The sequence below is a fragment of the Melozone crissalis genome, unplaced genomic scaffold, assembly GCF_028551555.1.
Source record: "Melozone crissalis strain CALT ecotype California unplaced genomic scaffold, PUWL_Pcris_2 ptg000006l_1, whole genome shotgun sequence".
Classification (NCBI taxonomy): Eukaryota; Metazoa; Chordata; class Aves; order Passeriformes; family Passerellidae; genus Melozone; species Melozone crissalis.
This window is the reverse complement of record NW_026535784.1, coordinates 47,651,071-47,678,982: the sequence shown is the minus strand read 5'-3', so window position 1 is coordinate 47,678,982 and position 27,912 is coordinate 47,651,071. Positions and strand designations below refer to the sequence as shown.

Genomic DNA, 27,912 nt, shown 5'->3' with positions numbered 1-27,912 from the left:
GCTAAGTAGGCCCATAATTTTACTTGTGACAAATACCCTCCTCTTCATTGAGACGACTCATGCCCTTGCTGTTGCTTAACTCCTTTGTGGGTTGTGAACCACCTCTCAGTCAAGTCATCTGGTTACTGCATACTCTCCTTTGAAATTCCCACATTGTGAAGGTAGGTACTTTCAATAATGAACACTCTTGGGGCTGTGTCACATGAGATCTTGTGCCTTTTAAATGCAGATGACAGGTTACTAAAAATGTTTCTCTCCACGTAGCATTTTTTTTTGCAGTGCTGCTATGTGCTGCATATGCCTGTGAAATATTTTATCTGATTTAAGTTTATTATCTGGCCCAAGAAGAAAAAGGAACACCTTGAGTTTTGGTTATCACATTTCATCAAACAATCCTGTGAACATGTTAAACAGATTGACAGTTATAGTTAAATATAATTGCGTATTGTGAATTCACTAGTTTAGTTTTGTAAGACTTGTTTAGTTTTGTAAAGTTCAGTTTTGTAAAGACATAAGCATTCCATTTCCTGTTACTTTCACGCCAAGTATGACACTGACCTCTGCACTCTGACAGAATTCTTATTCAGAATTTCAGTGGAACATCATTGTTGCTGTTAAGTTGTACCTGTATTTTTGTCAAAATCTGTTTTGCTCAAAATTCTTCAAAACTCTTTGGCTCCATTCTGGATCTTCATTTTTCTGTAGCCTAATAGTTGAAAGTTTTTTGGGTTGCAGTTGCAGCATAAGCACAGATGTTACAGAATGAACAGGCTTTATTCCTGTTCAGACTGAAATCTGCAAAGTCTATGTGTTCCTTCAATGCAAGGAGTTTCATGTGTTTTATTTTTTGGTATGAGAGGATAGTGCGCGTATCTGCAGCCTGTCACTTTTGAGTCATCACTCATTTTACTCAATTGTTCGTAATGAGGCAAGGTAGCTCATTTTGGTGGGTGATACAGGAGAGATGCTGTATAAATTGGCAAAAAAACCCAGGAAAACTCAGTCACAGTCCTTAAGTATTAGTCACAGAGAACACAGCTATTTCTCTGCTTTACCTTATCCTTCTGAATGGATTGTGGAACTTAGATGTAATGAATAAACGCCATGTATTTGACCTCTGCCCTCGCCCGATATTCCAGGGAAATAATTTTTGCTCCTAGACCGGTGCAGCCGAGACCTGTCCTTGGTGTGGAGCTGTCTCTTCATCGTCGTTTCCTTATTCCCTCCCTAGGACCAGGAATGCACCGGGATGGCCACGGAGCAACCGGGAAATAATTACAAAACACATCTCTGGAAAAGAGGACGAGGAAATGAAATCAGAGGGCTCCGCCGCCTTTCGGGAAAGGGAAAAATACTTATAAATCCCTGAGCAGATGGTGAGTGTAAACACACCGGAGGGAGCTGAACTCCTCCCGGGGGGAACTCGGACTTTCTCCTCTCGCCTGAGGAGGCCGGGGAGCTGCTCCGCCCGGGGACACACGGACAGACACGGGGAAGCGCACACACACAGCGGCACAGATTACAGACTCTGTATCATCCCTTGCACACACACAGGGACCGAGGCACCCCGCTCCGCGGAGCCCGCGCCCCGCACCGGCACACGGGCGAAGCGCCGCCCCGGCCCGCCCCCGCATCCCTCCCTCCTCTCTGCCGCCCTCCCTCCTCCCCGCCCGCCGCGCACATACACACACACACGCACACACACACACCGGCCGCAACATGACGGGCGGGCGGACGGACTGACAGACCGGGGCACGGCCGCTCCGCACGGATTATTCTCCCCGCGCCGGGGCGACGCGGCGGAGCAGCGACCCAGCGGGGCGGGGGCGGTGCCGCGCTGCGCTGCCAGGAGGGTCCCAGCCCCCGCCGGCGAGCGGCGAGCGCGTCGGGCGCTGGAGGAGCCCGGCCAGGTAACGCGTCCCTACCGGGTGGTGTCGCCGGCCAGAACCGGGCCAGGCCGCGGGGTCCCGGGTGTGCGGGTGCCCCGGGGCGGCGGGGCCGGGTGGCCCCTCTCGGCAGGTGCCGAGGTGATCCGGCGGGTGTCGCCCCGGGGCGCGGGCGGCCCCCCTGCCTTGGCCTCGCCTTCCGCGCCCGCGGGGCGGTGGCCGCCGGGCGCCCTGCGCCGACCCGCGGCTGCGGCGGTGGGGGCGGCGGAGGCTCGGGACTGCCGGTGCCGCAGCTCCGCGCTGATCCCCGGCAGCCGCGCTCCGAGAGCGCCGGGGATTTGCGAGGGCGGCGCGGGGACAGCGGCACCGGCGGCTTTGTGGCGGGGCGGCCGCAGGTGTCCCCCGGGGCTGGCCCGGCCCGGAGCAGCGGCGGTGCCGCCGGGGTGGCCTGGGGGCAGCGCGCGGCTCGTCGGGCCCGGCCTGGGGGGGCACGGCGCCGGCAGCCGGTGCCCGGTGCCCCGCTGGCCCTCGCTCCGGCCTCGCTGCTGCAGGTGACGGGAAAGAAACCCCATCCTTTTTTTGTTTATTTTTTGGCGTTTCTTCTTTCTGTTCCCCCCCCCCCCCCCCCCCGCGTGTGTGTTAAGCAATCTGGAATTAACCAGGGAAAACGACAAGAAGTGGTTTCAGAACCACTGGGAGTGGGTAGGGCCCGGCCACTGGCGGTCATGTGTGACCTTTGCCAGGGCTTTGGAGACAGGAGCTGGAGGATGCTGCATGTGCTTTCCAAAATCGCATGGCAAGCTTAAAAAGTGGAGCAGATGGTGATGGTAGTGCTTATTATGGAAGAGGTTCATGTAAATCCTTTATTTCCTCTAGACAGTTTTTGTTTTGCTCCTCCTAGTTAAAGAGATTGACTTTTGGCAAGGAAGGGATGTTGCTGCAAGTTGCCTTGCAAAGGGGTTATTTTGCTCTTCCACAGAGAAGGGAACCCCCTTCCCTCCCAGCTTTATGTCTCTGTTTCTCCTTTGGGATTGACAGCAGTAAGTGTCTTGGCATAGACAAACTGCAGTATGCTTTATTTTCTTATTGCACACCTTTATAGTTGAACGTAACTAGAAAGGAGGCTGAGAGTATTCTCTTATCCCTCTCTATGCCAGATGTGTTTTTCTATCTAGTATATATTGTACTTGAAGTGTTAAAGTCTCAGGGGGCACGGAGGTGGGAATGTGAGGCAAGGTCTGCTAGGTACTTCAAACAATTCTCCTTGCTCATACTTAAGAAGGAGAGAAAGGAACATGTTGTAAAAGTAGCTGAGGAATATATAAAAGTGAAATATTAATGAACTGAAAAAGCTCAGATAGCAAAGACGTGCCTAATCATTCAGGAGGGTTCTTGTCCTCTTTACAACATTTCATTGTATGTGTTCTTGTACTACAAATGCAGTTGCTAGAAAGGATGGTAACAGTTGTATTTATTTAGCTGGAAGCAGTAGTAGTACATTTTGGGATTTTTTTGGCATTAGTGATCATCTCTGGAGTAGTTTCCTTTAGCTGTGATTTTTCAGGCTGCTGTAAGAAAGGGAATTATTACAGAAACAGTAAAAAACGCTTCAAGAATGTTTTCTTGGAAATGTAAATGGGAAGGTCTGACTCAGCCCTGGAATAACCCAGAGGAAGAACTAGTCTTGGAAAGTCCTCATAGAGACTTCATGATGACAACTGAGACATTATTAATCTCTTGCATCCCAGAGACCAATGTCCCAAAAATAGGCAGCCCTGTCTGAGGAGAAGGTAATAATACACAACTGTCCAGGGTCTGCTGAAAGTGAGACATAGAAGCAAGGGGTGTTTTCTGCCAGCTGAGGTTCCTTTCCCTCTTTGAGTCTGGAGTGCGGTGGTCCCTGTAGTTTGATTAACTTCCCCAGTTTGGCTTGGAAGGAAACTTAAGTGCAGCAGCTTTTTGCTATGGCTTGGTGAGGGAATTTAGTTCAGTGGGAGAGTCAGCCTGCAGGGTGAAGTCTTGTAACCCTGGCTGTAATCCTGGGCAGGACTTTTTGGAGTAGCTGGTGGCTTGAGTGAGGTCTGCCTTCTGGAGAGCTCAGTGAGGCCTGAGTAGCGCAACAGACACAGGGAGCTGGACCAGGAGGATGAGCTGGAGCAGCACATAGGGCATGTACCATGTCTGACTTACACGAGTTAATGTTTGCTTTTTAAGTCTGTTAGTCACAGAAGATGCTGAAAAAGCATCTTGTATCCTCAGGTCTGTGCATGTGGTTGTGATCGTGAGAGCACGATCTCATGTTAGCTGTGTGTGGTTGGATTTCTCCTTTTTCATTCAAACCTAATGTCACATGAGCCTTTAAAGTTGACATTGAAGAAATATTTCGCAGTGTTCTGGAGCTTTTTTTGGTTTTTTTTGCTTGAGTGTTTCATAAACTGAAAGGGAGATGTAGAGAAGTTGCTCCATTGGGAAAAATTCCCACTCTTGCATGAAAGTTCATGGAAGATACCATGGCTTTGTTGGATTAGCCCATCTGGAGTACTAGAAAGAATAATGGCCCCTGTATATTTTTTATGATGTTGGGAATTACAGATACAAGTGAGCTATTGAGACAAGTGTTTTGTTACATTAAACTCAATGATAGTTTTTAAAAACCATAAATTTATCTGCATATTCTAGAACCATGATACTTTAATAGTGTTTAATTGGATTGTTTACACTGTAATTTTGGAGGCCTCCTAATAAAAGGAGGCCTCCTTTTACCTATTTATCTTCCCCTGAGGCAAGGGAAGAAGTGAATGTTGCACTGTGATTTTTCTGAGGTTGATTGACACTACTAAAGCACGACATGAAATAACATTCTTGTGTCAGTGAACATATCAATGGAAATGAAGCCCTATGAACACTTAGTGAAATGAAATAGCTACCAGCTTGTTGTGGTGAGGAGCTGAGCTACATCTATCTTCTTCTAAGAAGTTACTCTGCTGTAAGTTTCAGTGCCTCAGGTCTTCCCCTGGAGGACAGTTTTGCTGCAGTTGGAGGGGCTCATCATCAGGTGGGAGGGAGGGAAACAAAAGGAAATACACACATAAATAATGGCAAATAGGGGCTGGGTTTGTTTCCTGTAGTTTCTTCTGGTTTTTCCTCTCAATATTGCCTTTATTTGGCAGTTTTCTGCCGTGACAGTAAACTGGGTTACCTTGATAAAGTAAATATGCTTTTGTATTAGACTTTAGCTAAGGAGTGTACTGGCTGTGTGAGATGCCATGTAAAATAACAGAACTTGAAAGTACCTAAAATGTACATTGCCATTTGTACTGGTAAGATTTCATGTGTATTCCTGTGCTTTAGCAAGGGCCTGTAACTTTAAGAGTATGGAAGATGCAGCTGTATATTTTACAGGCATCAGTAGTAAACCCCTATAGCTGTTTGGTAGTTAAATGTGTGGTTACTTTTACTTGCTGCTTCTTGACTTGTTCTCACTGCACTACATAGTGGGCTATGTTGGTTAGATAACACAAACTCACTCCATGTTTGAAGGCTGTAGTATCATTTGTCTATTGTATGGCAGTGAAATGATAATAATAGTAATAATAGTAGTAGTAGTAATAATGCTTTCTATGAAGTCTCCCTTTAGCTGAAATGTGACTGACAGAGGATAGTTGGTTTATAGCAAGGGAAAGGAAGCTACAAGCAGGCAATAAGTAAAAGTAGTAAAGTCCTGGATGTGGAAGAAGATTGTTATTAAATGTGCATTGTAGTCTTGTTGCATATGTTTTGTAATTGCGCAAAAAGTAAAACTACACTGTTAAGCGGGATTACCAGATCTGAGTGATGATGGTTTTGTATCCAAACACTGTATGTTACTTACACATGGTGCTATGTTTTTTGCCCTGATTATTGCTATGAAGGCCCACATGAGTGTTGAAGTATGGATGTGTAGTTCTTTTCCTCATAGTTGGGACATTGAAGCAGCGGTGTGTGGAAGTCACACAGCTGATTTGTGATAAAGACTGTTGAACTGGAATATGCATCCCAAGTCCCAGAGCCTTATCTTAATGGATTAATTGTATTTATATAGTTTGTTTGATAAGCTGGCATAGATGTGGAAACTTTTTACAGATCCAATTACAGAATTGTGTGTAAAGTTATGCAGCAATTTCTCAATAAAGACTAATTACTATCAGGTGATATTTTTTTTCAGTCTAGGCAAAAGAGCTTTTCCTGGATTTTTTTTGTTGTTAAGTTTGAGAGAAAGCAGTTCTGCACTCGTAGAATGTAATGATGCTTTTACATTATTTAAGGAAATACCACTTAATTTTTTATAGTGCTCTAACATATCAGGAATTTGAGATCTGGCTCAGTCAGTAATGCTTCTGAGGATCACAGCTGTTTTCCACTGTGTAGAACCAGTTGTGTCAGACTGGTAGGAAGCTTGTAAAAACACTCCTTTATAAATTTTGGTAGTGCAAATCATTGCTTCTGAAAGTATATTGTTTGGTTCTAGTGCGTATCCAACTGTGACATCTTTTTGCTTATTTCATGCTTGTTTTTGGGCTCCTTTACTGATCCTATTTTCATGTGCCATGTTTATGTGATATCTTTAAACATTTTAATAAGAAAATAACAGCTCTAAGTGATGTACTCATTTTGAATAGTACTGTTCGATTTAAATTTGGGTGGGGATAGAAGTATTCAACAGGTTTCTCATCAGTGTGTTGCTTGTGGCATAGTCCAAACCTTATAATTTGCCTCCGAAGCAGCGACATCTGTTCAGATGTCACCTCCCAGTGATGTTAAACTGTCACTGTGTGCCATGCCAGCCAAATCTCGCACTGAGAGAAAGATGGAGTCACCCAGTACCTCCAAAATATGGTCAGAGAGAGAGGTGCGCTGTGCTCATGTGGCAGGCTCTGCCTACTCTTCCAATATCCAAATTCACAACAGTTTGTGCTTTGTGTTTTGTTCTGTGTGCTAGGTACTAACTGAAAATTCTAGAGTGTCTTCTAGATTTGATATAGTGCAGTGTCAATTTGTGGGGCTATTTTTCAGAACTATACTGCCTCATATTTTTATTAATTTACAGTGGTTTTTTAAAATTTTTTTTTACTAAATGACTGGTGAGGAGAGAGGAGAAGAGCCAAGTTTTACCATCTATTCTTGAAGAAGTTTTGGCCAGTGGCAGAATTGCTGCTGATTTGAATAGGAGCCTTGGTAACTGTGTTGTCAGGTTTTATGACTTTAAAATATGCTGGCTAAATTCTTGTTGACCAACTCAACATGTTGTGGCACAGAGGCAATGGAAATAGAGTAGCAGTCCTGCCAAGAAGAGATTGCCTTTCATTTTTTTTTTATTAGTTGTCACCACACATATTTATTCTGTACAAGAATATTTATTTCATTGTTAACACAGAAGCTTTAAATAAGAATGCAGTGTATATATTGGAGGGATGAAAATGCTAAGAAGCTAATTTCATTTGAAGTGTTCAGAAATATTAATAAACTGCCTTGGAAAGCAATTTCTGCAATAATATATTCATGTTTTTTTTCTCTTGATTTTGCTGAAGGGAGGTGAGTGGGAGAAAGTGGCAATAGGGAAAATGATGTGGCTTTCTCCATATTTATTTCCATTAAAGGGACACTGCAAGATGATGTACATTATTTCACATTCATTGAGACCTCTCAAATACCTTGAGTGCAGGTCATGCCTTCAGCTGTGAGTGTAAGGTATCAATTGTGCTTGAAGTGACATGTTAAGCTTTTAATATTTCTTGATCCTTAAACTCAGTATATTTTAAGTTGGGCCACCCAGCATCTGCAGGAGATGGCACGTCCACATTGATATCATACAATATACATTAGGTTCAATTTGCATCTAGAAGCACAAACATTGTGGTATAATAGAATCATAGGATCATTGAGGTTGGAAATGACCTCCAAGGTCGAGTCCAACCTTTTATCAAATACTGATGTGCCCACTAAACCATATCATGAAGTGCCATGTTTTGGTTTTTAATACTTCCAGGGGCTGGGACTCCACGTTCCTGGGTAGACTGTTCCAATGCTTTCCTACTTTTTCCAGTGAAGAAGTTTTTTCCTAATATCCAGTCTGAACTTCCCTGGTGCAGCTTCAGGCTGTCTCCCTTTTTCCTGCTGACCATTGCTTGGGAGAAGAGGCTGACCCACAGCCTTGGGGTGCCTGAGCCACAGCCTCCTTTCAGGTGGTTGTGGAGAGAGATAAGGCCTCCCTTGAGACTCCTTTTCTCCAGCCTGTAGAACCCTCAGCCTCTCCTCATAGGGTTTGTGTTCCAGACCCTTTCCTTGTTGCATGACTGCTTGGCTATTTGGGAAAAAACCCAGCCAGCATGTGAAGGCACACCTGCATGTCTTCCAGAGACAGCCTTTGAAAGCGTTCCAGTTGATTTCTTCTGTTAGAGGTTACTGAACTGTCAGGGATCCTGGGCTGGGAGAGCCGTGTAGCTATCTTCTATTCTCTTCTGGTTTTGCTGTTTCCCTATGTAAAAGTAGATGTGGTACAAGGAAGGTATAAGGAAGCTGATAGCAGGCTCTGCCATCTCTGTGAATAGCAAAATAAAATGGTTTTGTTGTACATAAATTTAAATTTTGAATGATGTGAATATGTAGTGTTTTGTAGCTAGTTGCTACAGAGGTTACACTGTGAGTAGGACATTCAAGCATCCTAATGTGTTACGGTTTTGAACCTGTTTTTTCACTGTAGTGGCTGTGAGCTCAGGGAGAAATGTTGGCCCCATAGCCCAGTGGCAAAACTGCTACTGTTTTTAATGAGGCCTTAATTATACCCTAAATAATATTTTACTGCATGTCTGTTTGCTTTGTACAACATCTTATATTTTTCAAGGACTGATTTTCAAAAATTACTGAGCTTGTACTATTTTGATGATTTTTGTTACATCATGAAATTCTTAGTACTTCAAAAAATAGGTTCTAAGAATGTTTCTTAAAATAACTAAGTCCAAAAGAATAGGAATTTTAGAATGTTTAAGACTGCAAATACAATAGATGTGAATAAGTTCAATGTCTGAAAATAAAGTGCTTTGTACCTGTAGGTTCCTGTTCTATACTAATGGTGATTATGCAAGGGGACAGCACAAGGCATTTAGAGTTTTTATGAAGTCCAACTGGAGCAGAGATTAAAAAGACCAGGGTAGTTAAAATGATTGCCTGAATTTAAAATTTTCAGAAATAGATCAAGGATGTGTAAGTAGAAGGAAGAATATGAGATTTAGGAAAACCGTTTCAAAATAATATTGACTGGAGAGTTGTGAAAAACATGCATATGGAGTAGATGAGTAGGAAATAATAGAAATATGAAGAAATTAGTTTGTCAGGTGATAAGAGCTGACACCGCAAATGGCTTCTTTTTACCTGCTAATCTTTATTTTATAGCTGGCAGAGTCTGGGACATTTGCTGAGATAGGGAAGAAAAAGTCTCAGAGGAGAGGTGGTGGGGAACGAAGGGAAAATCAGCAGTTCTGTTCTCCCAGCTCTCTGCCTTTACTCAATCACTAAACGGGTGTTAGAAGAAATTTAGGGATTAGTCACATGAGCTGCAAGGTAATCTTTGTCTTTAAATCCTAATCCCAGCGTCCTGATCTTGGTCAATTATGGCTTTGGTGTCTGTCTGTGGCAGCATCTCAGCAAATTTCACACCAGTCTTTAGTACTTGCTCACGGCCCTTAATAAGGGAGCAATGTACAATTGCCTGTTAATGATAGGTTTCCTTACAGATTAAACTTTTAACAGGCAGAAATCAGAACCAGAAGCTACAAGGCTGTTTTACACTGTCAGGCCTGCAGCTTCTGCAGCACTTGTGTCTATTTTTAATAGTTTGTTTTGCTAGTTAGCTCTTTTAATTTAGTACTTGCCATGAGCTAAGAACATGCAAATAACCACCTTACATGGCTTAGCTAAAGGCCTAATAACTTATGCATCTGAATCCTCTTTGGCGAGAGACACATTTCATTTTTACCTGTAATAGTTTCAATTTCAGGCTGTTAGCAGGTGAAGAAGACTAGGATGTCAAAATTCTAGTAAGCAACTCACAGGATATGTTAGCTAAAAAATTAATTCAAGTCATTATTAACATAATATTCCCAAGACACTGTGGGGATAAATTTTCTGAGGTAAATATGCATACACGTGTGTGTTTGTGTGTATATATAAAATACAAATGTTTTCAGTGAAAGGAGATCAGCAGTGGTGGTTTCAGTTGAAAGCTATGCTGTTTTTAATATGAAATAGTGAATGGCTCAGAAAAAATATGATTTCTTTCATTTATTGCTTTAGAAACAGTAAAATTGAAACAGAAATCCACTCTCAGATATGCAAGTAGGGGGCAGGGGTAGGCAGAAAATAACAAAAGCAAAAAAAAAGAAAAGCTACTTATCCTGGTTTTAAGTAGTTTATTTTGTTGTGGGCAAGGTGCTTCTCAAAGCTGTGTATTGCAATACACACGTTATTTGTAGCCTTGATTTGAGAGGGCCTTAAGATGGTACTGTCTATTGAAGAAGGTGAGCAAGAAGTTACTGTTGGAAAAGGGTATGAAAATTTTAGGTTTTTTGTCTATTTTCTCATGTTTTCATTTGAATTTTATTGATGTCTTGCATTGTAAATCTTTCATTGTGGTTCTGTATGCTTTGATAATAGTTAGCGGGGGAAAAATGTGTGTATAAAAGAAGCAATTCCCTAATCACAGTAATGATTCTTACAGTTGGTGTAGGACAATGCTTGTGACTTCCAAAATGCTGAAGTTGAACACCAGAGAAACGGTAAAACACTTACACAGCACTATATCTTCTGCAGCATTTTCTAAATATAGACTAAATCCTTGTCATAAAGAATTTGTATAGTTAAAATAAAACAAGGCTTGACATGACACAGAACAGCTTGAGAGAGGCATGAGAGCTGTAGGTGAGGAACTGTGAGAAAGGAAACAGCTGTTTCAAGTGAAAGATTTTGGGAAGGCTTGGAAGGACAGTGAAGATGCCTACCCCCTTCAGTTGGAGTTTAAACTCCCTCTTTTTATTTTCTTTCCTTTTGTTGCCTAGTCTCTTTATTAGTAGGTTTTTAGAAACCACTATTTCTTTCTAATTTAGATAATCAAAACAGTAACTATATGAAATCTACAGAAGTTTTTTTTTGGTAATAAATAAGAAAGGAGTTTAAAAATGTTGTCAGATGTACACATGTGGGTCTAGATCCTCAGCTACTGTTACAGCTTCCTTCAATGGAGATCGATTCAGGTATTGCTTGTAGCTCCTGTTTGTATTTATTAGGCTGAGCAGTAGCTGCTGGTGGCAGTGAAAGAAGGATGGAGTAGGCAGAAAATGCAATAGCTTCTGATCTACAGTGCCTCTAGCATCCTTTGCTTGGTGTGTTGTTCATTCTGTTCTGTTCCTCTTGAAACTGGTGTTCTGTCCTAGTAGTTAAAAATGAAGCTTGCAAACCTTTTTAACTTATGCTGCTTGGACAAAAAAATGAAAGCACATTACAGAGAGAACAACTTATCCTGATTTTCTATGGAAACAATACTTGTTTATCCTGCTGTCCAGGGATCCTACTGCACAAGCTGCAGCAGAAGTGTTTGAACTTCTTGGTTGCTTTCAGGGATGTTTGACAAAAGATGGAAAGTCTTATAAATTAATTGAAGCTTGACTGAGTTTTGAGAAATTGGAGGAGAGACACTCATGTAAATTCTCTGGCTGAGAGCAAGGCTGCATTTTATGATCAGTATCAAAGAGTCCACCTAGGAGAGGAGTCTTGGATGTGTCCCAGCTGCTTGCAGCTTCTTAGACATTGAAATGAACCAACCACAGCATGCAAATATGTAGGTAAATAGGCCTTGTTAGGTCTGGCATTCATAATGGCACATGAGGGAAAAAAAAACCTGAGTGCCCTTCTTAAGTTGTTGTTTGTTTGGGGATTGGTTTTTTTTTTTTTGTGTTTTTTTTTTTTTTCCTAATGGTCTTCCTCCCTTCCCCTGGGTTATTTTATATGGCCTTTTTTGAAAGTGGGGGGTGGAGCACTTATTCAGGGTGTTGGACTGACGCCTGCTTGATGAGAATTGATTTGTTTAAGCCCTTCTGTTGTATCCGTTTACAACACCTGAAGATTTGCTTCTCTTTTTTTTTTAATTACTTACCTGAGGTCCTCAAGCAAGCATATTGCAGCTATGGACCTTTCATTTAATTCACCTTTTGACTGGAAAGATATCAGGTATTGTGTTTGTTTAATTGGTCTGTTCACATTGACACTCAGCATGTCTATTGCAGAAGCAAAGAAGGCCAGACTTCTTTTTGTTCTGCCGTGTCAGAAAAGAATAGAAAGCCCAAACAAACCCTGCTGTGAAGAAGGCACAATTGAATTGGCTTTGCTTTGAAGTAACCTGAGTGCTTGAAAGAACAGACAGAGAAACTGTGCCTACTTAGTGAAGTGTGTATTGAGCTGGCTGGCCGTAGTGTAAAAACTGAGGGCAAGATCCCATTACAGATGCTCAGCTGAAGGTGGGAAACCAGTAATTTATGTGTGCTCTGTTGCCATTCGGCTTCTCTCTGGCACCTCAGGTTTGAGAAGGTTTGTTACAGATAGGGAAGTAGGAGAAAACTTCAGAGGCATCTGCTCTTCTGTGCAGTAGCAAAACACTTAGCAATTAGTCGTGAATGCAGAATCCAAATATTTGTATTCAAATAGAGTGCATTCCTACTGAAGCGTTTTGAGTGGTTTGTTGCTCTAGTAGAAAATGAGCTTAGAAATAAAGCAAGGGAGTCTTTGTGTGAAGAGAAACTTAATGGAATGTTATGTTTCAGTACTTCAGTCTTTATGCTAAGATTTGGAGAGCGTATTACTTTTCTGAACCATACCTGAGCACAAATTGTGGTGAAGAACATGCAGAAAAAATGTTGAAGAGAGTGACTCTGAGAAATAATGGTATTGTGTGTTTGGCACAGTAACAACATCCAACCCCTCCTCATGTGTTTATTTTGGAAAACAGTTTGGGCAGGGCAGTACTGTGATTATTCAAGTCATGTTTGGATATAAAATGAGCTTGGTTTGCTCTGTCAGGCAGGTGTTGCTGCATTCCAGTAAAAAACGTTTGCTGAGCTTGTGTGCAAAAAATGCACCTGCTTATGGGAGTGACAATTTCAGCTGGTCTGCAGGGTACAGCAAAGTGACTCAAGGGTGAGCCATCCTTTTTTAAGCTGGGATTCTTCCTTTGGCACTGTAATAGTTTGGCCTTTGCTCCTGTTAGTTGTGCTTCAGTCAGTGCTGCTTGTACTTCAGGTTGAGCTCTGGTTACTATATGTGTGTGTGTGTTAAAGAGACCTTCTGTAATTTATGTATTATGAATGATGGTTATTGAGGAAAGTTATTTCATGGGCTACTTTATTATCTTGAATACAGCAGCTTGTAATACTTATGGGTTTACCAGAGGGATTTAACGAAGCTGTGACAATAGAAACAATTACAGGGGTGGTAGAAAGAATCCTTGAATGTATTATTTTTATTTCCCTGGAGTTAATCTTTACATATCAAAGTAAATTAACCAGAATATGCTGTGTCGATGTCTTCTGGATTCCCAAGTCAGAAGCTATTATGAACCAAATGTGATTCTCTTTATTCCCTGTCCTATAATCCTCTCTCATAGAAAGCTCTTAGTGAAGTCTATATAAGTGAACAAAGTAATATTCTGCATATGTTCCTGGTATTAAGGGACTAGTCACTGGGATATGTACAGGTAGGATTGTTTCAGGAGGTATTTTTGCTTCCTGAATCTTCAGCTCCTGCCACCCTCTCAGTCTCCATCCAGCTGGCTGGTGTCACCCATCTTCAAGCTCTTTGTTCTCCCAAGGGTTGACAGTTCATGGCCTCTTGTCCAGGTTTTCACCCGGAGCTCAACCTGCAGCTTGCAAACCGAGCTACCTGCACCAGGTGTATTCCTCAACACTGCTGTAGAGTGTTTGCATGCCTCACTTTGTCCCTGTGATGCCCGCAGGGATTGCTATTGGAGTGGCATTTGCTGAAAAGGTCAGGTTTGATGGAAACTGAAATTGTAACTTAGCTGGAGATGAAACAGAATATATTTTGTATTTGTTTATTTGCCTAGGAGTAGATACATGCAGAGATGAATTTCAGTGTAATCCTCAAACTGCTTGCTCTATGTTGTGCTAATCTCTACAGCTACATCTGATTACAAAAGAAAAAAGGCCACTGGCAGGTTTTAAAAGTTTCTGCCATCTGTCCTGGTGCTTACCCCCTGTTCACCGTAAGGATGTATTGTGAGAGGCTAGACAGCCTCCCCGTGTGAGGCTAGCAGCCTCTTAGGCTGTCTTTACCTTCTGTCTCTCTTTTGGACTCTGTTCAAATGGAGCACCATGTGGGTCTTCTGTTTTACCAGGACAATGCAGAGTCTCATATTCTGTGCTTCAGTTGTTTAACCTAGCAGCTTTGGATTTGGGATCTTCTTTTTATTGTGCACCTCTTCACAACAGCTTGCAGTGGAGTTGTCACAAGGAATAGATCTTGCAGGTTTGTTCTAGCAAGAGGAATGATGTGATTTTTTTTTTCTTAAATCCTTGGGATTTTAGTTCTTGTGGATTGGTTTCCCATGGCATCCCCTTGTTAGCTGAGTGCATCTCAAGATGCCTGCCATGTAAATGTCTGTATCCTTTGGGTGTGCTCTGGATCAGGCTCCTCCTTTGTCCTCATCTGACACTTGACTGTTTCTGTCTCTTGGGGAGATCTGCCTAGAATTTGAAACCACAGAAGGAGGGGGATAGCATGGACTTCTAGCAGGAAAATAGCTTTCCTGCAGCTCCTAGCCTGTTGTCTGGTGTGCCTGAGTTAGTGTAGTTGAAAGGAATTGGATTGCTTGTGACTGTGTGGAGGAGCAGACTGATGTCTTTGGGAGAGCTGAGGGGATGCACTATTTACTATTATTGTGCATGCTGAAGTACTTCATTCATCTAAATCACATTTTGTTCATGTCCTGAGTGTAACAAACACCATGTTATTAAAGCTAGCAACAACCAGCATGGCTTTTGAGAAAATACTGTCATTACTGAAAAGCTGGGTTAAGCTCTCCCTAAATCCAGAAGTAATTCAGGCTGCTAATGGGGTTTCAGGCTGCTAATGGGGTTTCAGGACTCTTTCCTAGAAAGCACAGACCAGGCAAGTGATGGAGATGAACGAAAGAATATACAGATACCAAATTTGAGAGCTAATCCTTGTATTTTTAAACATTCAATGAATAATTTAGCAAAATATTTTAAATATTTAAAATGTATTTAAAGCACCATTTCAGCAATTCCTGCATCTTTAGATTCTTCTTTTTAATCTTTTTGGTTCATGATAGGTTTCAGGTATGCTGTTATTTCCCCCCCTTAGGCTATAATGAAATGAAGTATTAGTTGAAGATATTAAATTGTTGATGTCACTGCTTGGGCAAAGTTAGGCATGGAGACCTAAAGGATTTTAATTTTATGATGGAAATCCATTGTAATAAAGTTGTGGCTTTCATAGACAAAGCTGGGCTTAATTGGACTTATTCACACCGCTTGATGGGAGGAAAGAGTGCTCTTAGAAAACATGATGAAATAATGATCAAGTTTTAAAGTTTTTTGCCTCCACAATGTATACATTCTCTAGATCAGTTGTTGTATGAAAATTGTATTGATAAGGTTTTTTTATGCTTAAAATACAATTTTTTTGTTTATTGTTTATCACTGGCTGTGGCAAATGAAAGGAGCCAGTTAAAAAAAAAAAAAGAGAATTAGCCTGCTCTTCATGCAGTGGGTGTGTAAACTTGAAGCTTCATGCCAAGATGTGTGTTGATAGTTAAAAGCATGCGTGTTCTAAAAGGAATGCAGGACAAGTTGGTGTGAAGTCCAATGAGTGTTACCATGCATGCAGAAATTCTGGCATGAAAATGGAAGGAGAATATTTTGGGGGGGATTGGTATCTTACATTCTTCCTGAGGCTAAGATTTTGCAGAGTCTGTGGCCTGGTTGCATCATAGAAATGGCTGCACCAGATCCAAGTTCTGCCGTCACAACACACCCTCAAAAGTGTTTAAAACTGTAGAAATGTGGAACTGGAAGTCTCTGTGAGAGCTGGCTATCTCTGCAGTGCCCAAGGTAATGCAAATTGCATGAGCTGACAATCTTACTCTGCGAGCTCAGGGAATGCTGCTGATCTTCTTTTTGTTTTTTGAACTTTGATAATCCACTGTCCCATGTGGATAAACAAGGGAGAGAGAGATCTTGTTTTCTGTGTATCTAGTGATGGCAGCCATTTCTTGGCAGCTGAATTAATTTCAGATTCTGTAACATGACTTCAGATTAACATGAGATTTCTCATCACTAATGGTGTTTTAGACTCTTAACTCTGTTCACAGGAAGAAAGAATCCTCTCTCTAGAGGTATTTGTGTTTTACATCTGATCTCCCCTACTTTCTTATATAGTGTGTGTGTGTGTCACAGTTTGACCCTTTAATAGATAGAGGTGTGAGAAGCACCCTGGTCGTGACTAGCATCACTGCTTTTCAAAAATTAGTTCTTAAACTTTGTGATTCTACATGAACAAAAAGGTTGATGGTGTATACATAATAAGAAGAATTCAATTTCAGAGTGATCTGTGCTGCATAATAGGATGAACTCACTTGTGCAGGGTTCATTTTAATAAGCTAAATGAAACATGGAATGAATAGGAAGCAAAGATTTAGGTCACTCTTAAACTTTACATTAGAAAAACAGTGACTCTCTGGAGTAGTGGGTCACCAATCCCCTTGTCATACAGGGGATGAGGGTACAGTGTGTCTCTGCATGGGGGGCTACTCAGCAGAAACAAAGGAGGTGTTTTTTGTGCTGTGTATTTTGATAGTGAGGCCTGCTGGATCAAGTCAGTTTGGTGTCTTACATGGAAAAATAGGATGTTCTTTCATGGAGGATTTAAAGAAAATGAGGGAAGCTTCTTCAGAAATCAGAAAATGTTTTGCCCTGAGGGGTTAAAAAAGGTCTGTTTGTTTGATTTTACAGGGGAAAAATAAGAACTTTATGAATACAAATAGGGAAGTGCAAGTGCAGGTGAGAGGAAGGCTTTGGAAAAAGAATGGTGTTTAGTAGTTGGTAGTACAAAAAGTGGTTCTATAAAAGCTGGAATCTGAATATGAAGGAACTAATTTGTGCAGACTTATATAGGTGGTCAGAAACAATGCTTATTTTGGTTACTCCATCCCTAAAATCTGAGAATAATAGAACTATTCCTGGGATGCACACAGTCACATGGTAAATTTTATTTTAAGATTCTGTGATGGATTAAAAAAGTAATTGTTTTGGGAAAGCCCAGGTATTTTCTGTTTGAAATATTTAAAAAATGGAAGCAGTTTTCACTGTACATGGTGATTACTCTCTCTGCTAATTCATTTTTTACAGCTTAGAATGGGGAAATGATCTAACATCTAAAACATCATTTCCATCTTGATGTTCTTACACATGAGGACAGACTTAATAGAAAAGATGATGGAGAGAGGTTAATTAATTTAATTGGTTTCCATGGGACTTATAAAAATAAATATGGATACAGCTCATTTTCTCATAGAAGGCTGTTTTCTGTAAGCCTAATAGAGTGAGTTCAATTTGGCTTAAAATCTGTTTGGAGAAACTTACTTTGATGTGGCCTAAGGGATAGGATGGCTCATGTTTTTGGGGTAAAGAGGGATCCAGGACCTGAGAAGTGCTTTCCTCCATCCTTGGCAGCAAATGTCATCCCCCAGGCCCCTGTGAAAGTGGCACCTGTGTTGCGTGCTGGACTGTGCTTGAGAGGAGGTGTTCCGCCCTGTGTGTGCGATCCCTGAGCAGCTGTTCTGCCTCTCCTGCAGTGACAGGCCAGATGGAAGTGTCTCCTGTGCCTGGTGCAGCCCACAGGCTGTCCTCTGCATGGTCCACGTGGCTGGCCAGTGCTCCTGGTGGCTTCTCCTGCTGGCATGATGGGTTTTCTAACAGCTTGCAATGCTCTTGGGTGTGAGCATGCTTAAAAGCCTTGCTTTGCTGAGAATGCTGGATGGAAAGCATCAGGCATCTTTCTAACACAGAAACGGACTGTTTATGAATTTTTTCTAGCCAGAAACTTGTTTCTTCTCTCCCCCTTGTGACTGCAACTTCTTTCCATGTTATCTGCTGGATTGTTGCCTTTTCCATCTGTGGATGCATGCAGTTAGTCAGTCCCTAGCCCACATTAGCATTCTGTGCTGGGAGGAGCCCTTGGAGATCATGGCTTAGCTCTGCTTAGGCTTTGCTGTACAAGCCTGTTGTTGGACAAAGCTTCACATTGAATTCACATTTTCATTATGAAAATGTGCATCTAATTGGTTCTTGCAGCTAACTGAAAGGAAAGATGGGTGGCATCTGTTTAATAAAGTCCATTATGATCTGGAGATTAAAGAGGGATCTATTTATAGTTTGCTGTATCTTAGTATGTCAACTCTATGTTTCTGTAGGGGGTTCAGTGCTGACCTGGAGTTTTGTAAGAAACTTGATGCAGTCAGTACAAAACTGTTATGAACATGTGACCATATTGATATTTTCTTGGACTCTAGTGGATATCTAAATATGGTACCTGTAAATTTAAACCCACAGAAAAGGGAAGTGTGTGAAAGATAAAAAAATTACCAGTCTTTTATCTGAACTGTCCCATACACGCATCCTAATTTAACCAGGTTTCTCATTCATTTCCACTATGATTATCTGTATTTTTAGGAACTTAGCATATTAGATTTTTTCTTTCTTCATTTCTTCATACTTTGAAATATATTTTTGCGCTGGGAGTTGGAGTCAAACATTGACACAAGCCTGAAAAAGTATGTAGGTACTTGAGGAATACTGTGTATTGTCCTCAATTTTGCTGCAGCTGCATATTTCAGGAGCTTGTCATCGAAACATTTCATGGGGGAAAGTGTATGGAGGACACATGGCATGTTTTTTGGCAGATTGTGGACTTCTATTTCTTGTGTATAAGCAAAGACATAATGCTTTCTTTTTAAAGGTATTGCATGTTTGTGTGTGAATATGTATATGTGTGTGTATGTATATATATATGAGAGCTGATTTTATGCTACACTATTGCAGAGTAAGTGTTGTAAGGTATAATTAGACAAGCTATCATTAAACTACTACTGAGTTATATAGTTTAGGATTATACATAATTTCATTTTGGATTGAGGCCATTTCTCTCATGTGGTTTCCATGTCTGTGATTTCTTGTCCTTCAAAATACAATTAAAGACTCAGCAGACATATACAGCTAATGACACAGAGAGAAATTCAATGTTTTAATGACTTGAAGTATAAAGCCCCATCCATTTATTTCTTTATTAAAATATTATTAATACTTAATTTGTGCTCATGAAATAACAAAGGTGTAACCACAAAAATACACAGCATCTGTGGTGAAGCTGAGCTTGAGATAATTAGGATACTGTAAGTAAAGGGTGTGTTTAAAGGCTGCCCTTTGTGCATCAGCTAAAACTGCTGTTATGCCATGTCATAGCAAGAGACCATAGTGGGAGCACTGGTTTCTGGTTGAGGGGCTGCTTGTATTTGTTTTGATGGCTGAGGGATTTTGTGAGGTTCCCCTACTCCAAGGACTGTCCTTGTTTCTGCCCAGTCAGCTGTGGCTTAGGATAAATTCCTGGACTGGTTTGGATCATCTTCTTGAATACCACAGCTCAGGTTGTAGCAAAAGAGGAATTCTCAGGACATTGCTGGTGCCTGTGAGAGAAATGGAAATGTGCCCTTATGGAAGAGTGTGGACAACGAGTGATAGAGCTAGAGGAACAGCACTAAAGGGCCTGTGAGGAGGAAATGGAGAAATTTGGTCTCAAGGGGAGAGAGATGTTTTGGTTGTGCATGAGCAGGTTGTATGCTAGAAGCTTGATATTGTCTTTAGGGGATGACAGTAGAACTGCTGATTTTGAATGATGCTTATTTTGCCACACCACAGCTGGACTGCTGTGGCTTTTTGGAATTAACCAGTTCAGCTGGACACCTGCAGAGGCTTTCAGAGAAAAGGCAATGTCAAATTGATAGCTGACAGTGAACATTGCTTCCCTTCTCTTTTTATCAGGAAAAAATTCTGAACATAACTCACACTGTGTTTGTGCATATATGCTGTTCAAAATGTACATATTTACATAAGCTGCAATCCTTTTGCATGCATGATTTCTATGATAAAGGTATTTATTACTGCCTGGTGAAAATTTTATGTTCAGTTTAAATAAATGTTTTGTCAGGATTTCTGCAGTAGTGATCTTAGAAATAGGTTTGTTTTTTTAAAATTTACTTTTCTCTGTGGTTTAGTTAAAGGTGGCTTAAGACTTAAGAACCAATACCTGTTCTGCTATAAGAATAAAGAATGCTTTATTTGAACAAAGTGCATATATTTTTCAGCTACTTACAAGCTTTCCCATCTCTTTACCATAGCAATAACTTTTTAATTCTTGCACAGTGCTTGACTTTTCCAGAAGCACTTTACAAATATTAATTAATTGTTTTCCTGGGTTGGAAAAGCTGCGCTGGGCAGACATGTGGGTAGGAGCAGTTGGGGACAGCCAGGCCAGCAGAGCAGTGTGTCTTGCTACACCTCATTATTTCCAGTTGTAAAGATGATTGTCAAAGGTGCCAGCCACCTTTCATTGTCCTTCCCTCTTGACAGCTCTTATCTGGAGGAGTCCACCCTGCATATTGCTTAATGAATCTCACCTCTGAGAATGCACCATCAAGTCTTGCCTCATATATAATTTTAGGCACGCTAAGATTTTCACTGGAAAACAATTAGTACTGCAATATTTTCATAGTGTGCCTCGGACTAGCAGTGATTAGCATTTGCGTGGTGCTTTCCAAATACTGATCTCGAGGAGTCTAATGAAGTTGGCATTTCCCTGTTTTGGTGATACATAAAAAAATTAAAGGTCAGAGAAGCTGGAAATAGAAATAGCGTATTGGACTTCTGGCAAATAGCTTCTCTTAAAGTGAATGGATAAGATTGTCTTAGTATGGTAATCAAAAGTGCTTTGAATTATGAAAAAGAGTAAGATTACAGGAGTTAGGAGATGCAATATATTTCACATGCCACGCTTAAGTCAGAGAACAGGAAAAGCCAATGCCCATGCATGTCGAATTGGGGTTACAGTAAAATGGTGAATGCATACACCTAAGAACTTGTGTAGAAATTAATTGCTATTTAGTTTTCTTAATACATTAATTAGCAATTAATCTATTGCTTAATAGTAAGTTAACTGAGTGGCAGCAGCCAAAACTATTGTCTTAGACCACACCTGTGTGCTGCAGTCGACTTTGTGTAGCATTTTGGCAGCAGAGGAGGCAGCACAGATCTCTTTAAATCCCAGTTCTGTTACCGAGCACATCAACCTGTGTTCTTTCTGAGCACTTGAGAAGCACTGAAATTCTTCTTTCTAGTGCTCTTTTTTCACTGGTACATCAAAACCAGGACTGCTGCTGCAGTCTCCTCACCTCCAGCTGCCAGTTACAGGTGTAGATTTAGTGTCATGCTTCCCTAAGTTTGGAGAGGTGTGGTTATGATGTGTGTCCTGGATTCCTGCTGGTCCTTCTGTGTTAGTTGCCTGGACAGCTTCTTGCAGGTTTGAGTGTGTCCTTTTTTGTGCATCATGCCCCATCCTGTCCAAGGAGGGCAGGATGTAATTTCCAGTGATCCCACTTGGAGTAAAAAGATGGAGTAGGAAAGGGAAGAAGGTATCAAGAAAGAAGGAAAATCAGATGAATTAAGGGCAGAAGATTAATATTCATGTGAGTCAGACTTTTTTTTTAATCTGCTATTAGGTTTTTGTAGAAAAAACCTGTCTGCTACAGATCAGGTAATTGTACATGCAAAAAAAAAAAAAAAAGGCATTAAAGACTCCAGTCATCAATATATTCTTCTGTGTAGAATCGAACACAATTTTTGATTCATTCCGAATTCTGGACTTTACAACTGGTAATGGTCTGGAGAGCTGCAATTCTTTGTGCCCTCAAGAAGTGAGAGCTGGAGACATAAATCATTGTGTTGTCAAGTACCTAAAAGTGTGCTAAAATCCTGTGGAATTACAGATTTTGATCATTATGTGCAGCAAAATGATTACCTTTAAATGACAGATTTTTTTTTTTCAATTGAAAAAGACAGCTAGACTCTAACACCATAATTAGCACAGATTATCTTCCACATTTGTCTGTTGGTGCTTTTACTTCAAGGGACACTTAAGGATGGATGAATATTTGTTGGTGGCACCTTGCTGTAACCAGCTGAAAAGTTAATATATACACACACAAGTTAGTTGTAGATAAAAGCAAACTTAGCTTTTTAGATCTTAGTTTTATTACTCCTCTTTGCTTAATGATGCTCTCCAATTCTTTTCAAGTCCTCTCCATTTTTGTGTATTGTTTTCTGTGTGGTAGTACATCCTAATATTTAGGAATTTTTTTTTGGAAAAAAGCTGAAGCAGCTAATAATTTTTTTTTAAAAGATTGGTCTCAGTAGGTGTAATTGAACACCCAGTTTGTCACCTCAGCAGGCAGCAATTCTACTCTTGTCCTAGTATCTTGTTGCACTGTGTCTGGTCACACTTGGTTAACGTGTTATCTGAACGTTTTATCTGATCTGAGCAGTGGTGAAGTTCTTAAGTTGATCTTTGAATTACTAAATTAATGCATTGCTTATATGAATATAAGCAATGCAGTGTTGCACATAGGCCTATACTTCTAGTCTTCTCTTAATTCAGAGAAATAGCTCTGCTTTGTTTTCTATCTACTTATACCGAAAGACTTACCTTTGGAACATAGGATTTTCCCTTTCTTTTTTTTGGCAGCTGAGGTTCTTTCAAGAATGGTAAATCCTGTGATTACAGAAGGAATTCTGAAGTTCTTTTAAATGTGAGGTTCTAATTGCTGCTTATTAGGATGGTTGAATTTCCATATTAGCTAGAATGAATTAAAAAAAAAAAAAAACCTTTATGCTGAAATCTCTTATTTGCAATCCGAAGCTTTTTAATTATCTGAATATCAGATAGGATTTGTTTGTACAGTTTTTTAGAAAATTGTCAGAATAGTGTTGTGGATTAGTAGCCTTAGAAGCTCAACAGAAGTTAAAACATCTCTGCAGCCTAAAGATACACACCCTGGGATGTAGATAGAGTATCACATATCTCAAAACACAGGCTTGGACTATTGGATATACAAATCATGTTATGATTTCCAGTATCAAAGTAAGTATGGTGTCCTTGATCAGTGGTCATCCAGGGGCTGCTTGGAACACCTCAGGTCATGGGAGGGCTGATAGTGCATAAAATTCTGCCTCAAATTTAGGCTGTTATGAGCCTGCAGTAACTCTGCCAAGGACAGTAAGGTTATTCTATGTTTATGTCCAAATAGATGATTATCCAATTAGCTCAATAGAAGAAAGACTAGAAACCATTGAACTGAAAGATGTTTGGCTTTATGAAGGATGTTGTCATTCATGGTTAAATACTAAAATATAAATGAATATAGGGGAAAAAAAAGGAAGGCTAAGAACAGCCTGTTTCTTCTAGCCATGTGGATGTTCCTGAGAGCTTAATGGTGAGATAAGTGCTTTGCATCTGTATTGGGACATTCCTTGTGGAAGCAATGAGAACAAACACTGCATACCCAAGCAATTTTTGCAATTTAAATCATGGGATGTTTTCTAGCAGGAAATGTCATTGCACACTGCCTGCTTGAGGTCAGTGAGTTAAATATTGGAGTTGGATTCTAACAGGGCTGGATAATTTAATAACCCATAACAGCATTAGCAGTTAGGCATGCAAAGATAAAGGTTATCATGCTTTGCTCTATAAGCTGATTGCATTGGGACCTGTGGGCTCTCTTCCCTTCTCTGCTCACTTCAGGGCAGTGCAAGAACTGCTCTCTTAAGAGTCAAATCACCTTTGTAAAAAGAGAAACAGTAGACTTAAAAGTTCGGTGATCTCAGCTTATACAGTGGGTGGAACAAACATCACTGTCTGTTCCAATAAGATGCTGGAAAAGCAGAGATGTTACAGGAGGGTTGGCACAGTACCACAGAGAGATAAAGTGCTCTGCCTGACTAATGCCCAAAATGTTATTTAGGGTAAAGGAATAGAAGCAGCTTTGTAGAGAATTTACAAGTGGATTAAGAACTCTTCATCTCCATGTCAGTACAAATGGATACCTTGATAGAGGGAATCTGGTAAGCTGTTGGGGAAAAAATGGGCAGAACTGCCATACTGAGACTATTAGGTAGTCAGTGCTGAACAGCTTTATTCTCTTTGTTTACTGCTGAAAAAGTACACACAAGGAAACATAGAATAAAAATTGAACTTAAAAGTAAAATGTTTCATGTTTGTTGATTTATCATACTTTTAAAATAAAATTTGCAGTCAACTAGTGATGTGAGAGAAGGAAGCAGAAGCAGGGTACCTGCAGCTGACAGTCAGATTTGGAGTAGAACCCTTTTGCTTTTAAATATCTGCTTATTCAGAACTGGCTGTAATTTTTAAGCATATTGTCTGTTGATCTGGACTTTATTAAAGAATGTTGTGCAGAAGGAGCAAGTTCTTTGGAGATTCATTGATGCTAAGACACACTGATCCAGCAGCTGAGTATGTGCTGAAATGTGTTACACTCTTATAACCAGTCTGGACATAAAGAAGATTCCATTATAGTTAGGTTTTTAGTGGTTTGGTGGGAGCTGTTGGCCTAATATATAGCTACCTTGTAATGCAAAATATTTATTCTCATAGTCTGCTCCCCTCTTTATGTACATTGCTACTGTTTCCCCCTCACATTTTGCTGGAAGTCTGTTTCCTTCTTTATATTTCCTTTTTTTCTTCCAGATTTCTGTACTTAATGGGGTGATGAATGAATATTGGAAGTGTTGAATTATTGTTTACTGTCCACTGACCTTTCAGTAAACTGAAATATGGGCTTTTTACTAAAACAGCTGAAAACTATAATCAAAAACCACAGCTATATTCTGTTTCAAGTCATTTAGAATTGAACTTTATCCCTCATTGCATATTTAACTGGAAAATTGGAACCTGCCTAGGCTGAGATGCTTTATTGAAGAGAATACTCTGACCTGTGTGGGCTATTGCTCTCCAGCACATCTGTCTTAATCATTTGGTGCATTGGGGTACAGGCCTACCTGACATTACTCACTGTCCTGATCAACAGATACTTCAAGGAGACTCGGTGTGTGAATAAGATAAGCTTTAATGCTGTGCGCATTTAATGGATAAGTGAAAATCAAATGCATTGGTTTTTCTTGTTTGATTTTATAGAAGCCTAGTTAGAGGATTGCAGAGGGACTTAGGGTGTTCCCCCCTTTCCACCTTTTTTTGGTCTTGTAGTCACAAAAAAAAAGAGCTGTGGATGTGCAGATGTCTTAAGCTTGCCAATAACAGGGATTCCTTTCCCCCCTTTTCAACCTGAAGCTGTGGAGCAAAAAACAATCCCCTCATCTAATTGAGTATCTAACTCCTTTTTCATGCTGGTGGTGGTTACTGTAATTCTCACCTTCTGAAATTGGTCTGGCGGTCTGTTATGGGACACAGTAAATGACTTCTTATGTAGCCGTGATTGATCTCTCAGAGAGCATGTAGTTTGTCTGGTACAATGTGAAATGTCAGTAACAGTGCACAGAAATCAGCATTTCAGCAAGGATTTTTACCTAAGCCTTTAAAATTGCAGAGATCTTTTAAATCTGATTGCTTAGATTAGAAGCATAGTAGATAGAAGCAAAGCTTGATTTTGAGTGTGACTGCATTGCTGAACACCAATCCTCTGATACTATAAATATTTGCTCTTTTATTCTCTTTAATTAGTGAGAACTAGTTAAAAATAATGATTTAAAATACTGCTTTAAAAATTGAAAAGTATTTCATGCTTCTTCTGCCTCCTCAGGAAGCCCATTGGCAGTTTATTTAGAATTTGGTGAGGATGGTTACTAAGCTTCCCATATGAGTTTTTCCTTGGAAATTGTATTGATGGCACATGGGGTAGAAGGTTTTCATCTCTTCTTGCCTGACCAGAGGTTAAAATGCCTGCATGGTTGCCTCACTGGGAAGCAGCCTAGTGTTTGAACAGTAAAATCTGTAATGCTGTTTAGAGTTCATTGCCAGAAAAAAGACTGCTTGTCTTGTAGTGGTTTGTATGATATGTGAATTTAGCATGCAGGAATTACACTTGTGGAGAAACAAACTGGCTTCTCTAAATGGTACGGCTGGCAAAATTGCTAGTCAACATGCAAGTTACAGTATGAGCATGGGTTTGAAAAATTTTGGTTAGCTTGTTCTTCAGGTGAAATAAAAATAAGACACCAACTCTTTTCCTTTTCTTTTCTTCCCAAAATATCTGCTGTTACATTATTCTTTAAAATAAGCTCAAAAAAATCAAGTGAAATGTTGCTTGAAAATTGGCATGAAGTTCATTGTGTGTCATTTACACAGAAACAGCCCTGGAATGGAAACCTTACAATTTTCTATCAAGGAATTATATTTCCTTGTATTTCTAAAGTTGTTAATTTAAATGTTTTGGCAGTAGCCGTGTTTCATTTTAAAAACCTTACTGGGAATACTTTGTGTGGGCAACAATTCCAAACTGTTAGGCAATGGACTGTTTTTTATTACATTTTTGCAAATTGGATTTTTTTTTTTGTTTTGTTTTCATTTTAGAGTTTGTTTTAGTTTTTGCTATTGATAAAGAACAGATGGTAAACTTAATGCCATCTAAGCTTAATATGGCCAAACAGGTTAATTTTCTGGGTTTAGTCCTCTAATACATGTCAGGAAAGTTTCAGAGTATTTTCTGCTACCCTCAAAATATGGTGGGCCATATTTCTAAGATTTCTAAGGTAATCTCTGCATATCATTGCATTGTAGATAAAAATAATTTGACATTAGTTGAACGACCTCCTGGAAGTCATGTCTTCTCCAAAACCCTTCCTAATCTCTCATGTCAGTAAATACAGGCTCTGAGTTTGCACCTCTCTGGGGCTGTGGTGCTTGATGACAGCGTTATCACAGCCAGGACAGCAGTGGCAGGAGCTTGCTGGTGGTGTTTTAGCTTTACTGAACTAAAATCAAGTGACATCAGACAGAAGGTTTGTGGAGAAGAGAGGGCTTCTTGTCACCTCTGCTTCACGTTTGGGTTGGTGTGAAGTGAGGAACAGGTGAGAATGGCATTTCTGCTAATGGTACTGGTGAGAGATGAGTGCACCTAGTATAAAACTTATCCTGGGTTATCTCCTCAGGGAAGAAGGCAGGGTTTTATGTGACAGCTGCTGTCTTGGCTTACAAGCCAGTGAGTGAACTGGTCCTGTGAGTTATTAGTGTTGCAGAGCAGAATTGTGTATCTGCAATTGCCACAGGTCCTGTTAGCACTGGTATCAGTGGGGATGCAACACCAGTTGGTTTCTTCTTCAGGGAGAGTGAGATGTGATGTAGGGATTTATGTTTTCAGAATGTGTCTTCAGCTTTGTGAATCAAGTGGTAAATAGTTGTATTTCGGAATGTGGAACTTGTCTACCCAGCTTCATTAATATTTGCATTACATGGTGGAAAAACACCTGAAATTTGGTATAATTCCTATATATTTCAGACTAGCTTTTCCTTAAAAGATTGGTGAAAATGAGCAAATATTGCAATTACTATGAAACAGTGCTTTCAAAATGTGTTATATATTGTCTTGGAAAGTTACAAGATGCTTTCAAACATCTCATTCAAGATGGGATAGTAAAGTATTGTGGTACATATATACATATATATGTATGTACATATATACATACATACATATGCTTCGAGGTTTATATAAAGTAATTAGTTGACTGACTTTGAGTAAAACTTCTCTGTGTGTGGAGTTATCTGTCTTGCTAATACAGTAAAATTGTAACAATTACAGTGTACAGAAGTACTGCTTTTGGCTCTC

The 27,912-nt window shown here is 40.3% G+C and overlaps 1 protein-coding gene across 2 annotated transcripts in view; it reads left to right on the top strand.

Moving 5' to 3' along the window:
• The first annotated feature begins 1,862 nt into the window (after positions 1–1,862).
• CCSER1 (coiled-coil serine rich protein 1) overlaps positions 1,863–27,912 on the top strand; it is a 603,805-nt gene continuing 577,755 nt past the window's right edge. For both annotated transcript variants that reach the window (XM_054294825.1, XM_054294832.1), the window contains exon 1: positions 1,863–1,910. The gene's annotated coding sequence lies outside the window, so the exon portion shown is untranslated. The remainder of the gene's footprint in view (positions 1,911–27,912) is intronic.